This window comes from Parasteatoda tepidariorum, chromosome 5 (genome assembly GCF_043381705.1).
Source record: "Parasteatoda tepidariorum isolate YZ-2023 chromosome 5, CAS_Ptep_4.0, whole genome shotgun sequence".
In the NCBI taxonomy this organism is placed as follows: Eukaryota; Metazoa; Arthropoda; class Arachnida; order Araneae; family Theridiidae; genus Parasteatoda; species Parasteatoda tepidariorum.
Genome location: NC_092208.1, coordinates 14,254,468 through 14,258,025, shown reverse-complemented (window position 1 = coordinate 14,258,025; position 3,558 = coordinate 14,254,468).

Sequence of the window (3,558 nt, the reverse complement as noted above, 5' to 3'; positions counted from 1 at the left end):
CCTAATAAACAATAAAAATAAAGTTTTGAATCATCACAATAATAACAGAAATCAAAGCATCGAAGTTATCAAATGTAGTGAAACATGTGATAGGACTGTATAGATTAAAGTAAAAATTTGGACTTATTTAGATAATTAATTATGAAAAAGCACATGTAACGATTTTTCAAAAGTATGAAATTATTTTAAACTATACTAATTACAGCTAAATGTTATGAAGCAAACTATCAGTAAGTAATAGAAAAGTTATGTTAGTTAAAACATTTTATTTAAAGGAACGTTATTGCTAATAATAAATATCATTTACAAGTATGCTTTTTTTTCTTTTCTAAGAATAGAATTTTAAAATATCGAAATAAGTACTTACTTGAGTTTCAGCATATTTTCTCTTTAAAGATGTATTTCCGTCCATAATGAGGAAAAATATGCAATGTTAAAATTGCTATAAGATATAAATAGAAGTTTAAACAATTACTTCAAAAAAAAAAATAACGTTCAACAAAGTGTGGTGAAATAAAACTCTGAGCACTAGAATGTGAATAAGAGAGAATTATGAATACACGAAGACTTTGCTATGCTAACCGTTGCCAAATTTAAAAAGTAATAGTCCAACAACCAATGAAAAAACATTAAACATTCACATGCAAACTATTTGAAGAGAACTGAATTCAATACTCATACGTCACTAACATCAAGATCTAACTTGTTCAACCTTGTTAAAGCTGGAGAGAATGGCTCACAGCTACAGTTGTGACGTCATATATAGATTGCGGAGCTGTTGCCACAGTGATTCAAAAAATAAAAATAAAGATGTTGCCACAAAATAAATAAAAATCTCACGAGTTTAAACTATTTTAATTTAATATTTATGCGTTGCCATTTCAAAAACAAGAAAAAATGAAACTACGTTTTTTATCCATAACCGTCTGCGAGTTTAAATTTATTTTCCTTAAAATCTTAAGTTTTCCTTCGAACGGTATGCATCCATTGGATACTGGTTAGCATGCCTGACAAATCAGTATCCAATGGAAGCATTTTGTCCTGGGGGGCACGGGATCGAATCCCGAGTGAAAATATAAAAATAATTTATTTTTTTAAATATTTTAATGATTTTCTATTTTAAAAGAAACGGCTTTTTCCATCTACTCATGTTGTATAGTGTAACGAAATTCTTGAGCTCCAGTACTGACGTCAGCACCTTATATTAGTTTTCAAACCATAAACTTGTTTCCTAAAAATTTGCGTCTATTTGCACTTCAATTTCGTTCTTTTTACACCTTGTTGTGAATGAGTAGATTTTCTTCGAGTTGATTGCAGTTCAGTTAAATTTTGATTGCGAAAATGAGCAAACGATAAAGACCTCTTACTCAGGCGGAAATCGATGAGATTTTATATGCCTCAGACACTAGCAATGATGAACTATCCAGTGATGATGATGGTTAGCCACTTCAGTCTCTTTCGACAAAAGACAATGATGAGAAACAAGGAGAAGAAAGAAGATGAGAAACAAGAAGTAGATGAAGTGGAAGAAATAGATCTGCCTTCTTTAACGTGGACAGAAAATGTATCTGATGAGAAAAGTACTGATATGACTGAAGGAGGACCCGTGCACAATTTAGCACCTGGATCTACACCCTTACAGTTTTTCAAGCTGTTTCTCACAGATGAAATGTGTAAGACAGTAATGGAAAACATCAAAAAATATGCTGAATTCGCTCACCTAGGAAAAAAAAAATGACGAATACGAAATGGGAGCCAATAAGACAAATTGAGGAGATATAGGCCTTTATTTCTTGCCTCTACGTCATGAGTCTTGTAAGGATTCCGAGAATAGCGGATTATTGCTCCAAAAATCCGATATTCTCGAATTTGAAGATCAAAGCAACTATGAGCAAGGGACCGCTTCTTTTAAATATGGTGATTTTTTCATCTTTCAGATAGAGAAAACGAGGTTCCAAAAACGGATGCGGGATACTACCTCATGCAGAAAGTGGATCCTTCCTTAACGGAAATGAGAAGAAATTTCCAAAACCATATCATCCCTTATGAAAATTTATCTGTTGATGAAGCTATCATAAAATATAAAGGTAGACTAGGCATCGTGCAATACATCCCCCAAAAGCCTTCTTCAAAAGTCTTCTGCTAAAAGGGGTATTAAAGTATGGATGCTTTGCACCTCGTTCCTAGGATATGTTTTGAATTTTGAAGTATACTGTGGGAAAAATGATAAAATTCCTCGTAGTGGCAAAGGAATTGGTTACGATGTTGTACAGCACTTAACTGGTGTTCTTATCTAAGTAATTAGTCATCACATTTATTTTGACAGATATTTCACTAGCGTGCCGCTCTTATTGGATATGTTGAATAAAAATATTGTTTGCTGCGGAACTCTAAACCTTAGCCGAAAATTTTTGCCCCATGATGTAAAACGCTGGAACCTGGTGATTCAAAAGTCTTCCAGTGTGTTGAATATCCAAATCTTTTGTGCAGAGCGTGGAAAGATAAAAAAGAAATTTTCATGCTCTCTACTAATGAATATACCACCACATCTTCTGCAAACCGTCGCATAGGTGGCAATGTTACTAATATAAAGTGTCCAACAGTGTTTGTTAATTATTATAAGTAAATGGGTGGCGCTGATCAGAAGCGAAAGTACTATGAATCTTCACGAAGGTCTAGGAAATGGTGGCTATATATTTATTGATTTCTTTTAGATACAGCTGTACACAATGCGTATATATTCTATTCTCGCTTTCTCAGCTGCTAAATGAAAAACGAAAAACATTGTTGGACTTCAAAACTGAGCTTATAGATGAATTGGCCCATGTTCGATACCAATTGATTTATTTCTATGCTGGTTCGTTTGTTAACAAAAGAATAAAATAGCGATTGGACTGTATTAAAGATTTTATTATGATTGGTGCTACGAGCACGCTATAGCTATAAAATCAACAACTAATTTTCAACTGATTGGGGCTACAAGAAACGGTGGCGAGGAAGACAAGACAAAGATGCCAAGTTGGCGCTATATTTCTGAGATATTGAACAGCCCAAGGGATTAATAACAGAAATTATTATTCAAGTCCATCTTCCCGAAATAAGTCAAAACTTTCAACGCCAAGGTTAAAAGGTCAAAACTTTCTACGCCAAGGAGATGTCGCAGATGTGCGAAGCGGAAAAGTAAAACATCAGGAAATTACGCTGTACGAAGTTCTTGGGTATGCCAAGCATGCAATATGTGTCTGCATAGACTGTTTCATCCCATACCACGAGGAACTATTAAATTAGTACACATAATTTTACGCAGAAAATTCCTTATGAAATCAATCTACTTACATTTTTTGTTTAAATAACGTAAGTCAATATCAAACTTTTTAGAATAAATTTAAAATTATCATAAATTGTAACTAATTTTAAAATTTCCCTTTTCTTTTAATCTAAATTTTCGATACATTAATTAAAAAAAAACTAAATTTCTAAAGTTCACAATTTTTTAATACAAGCATAATTCGTCCAAACGGTACTTCGTGGTATTATTTTTATAATATTAATATCGTA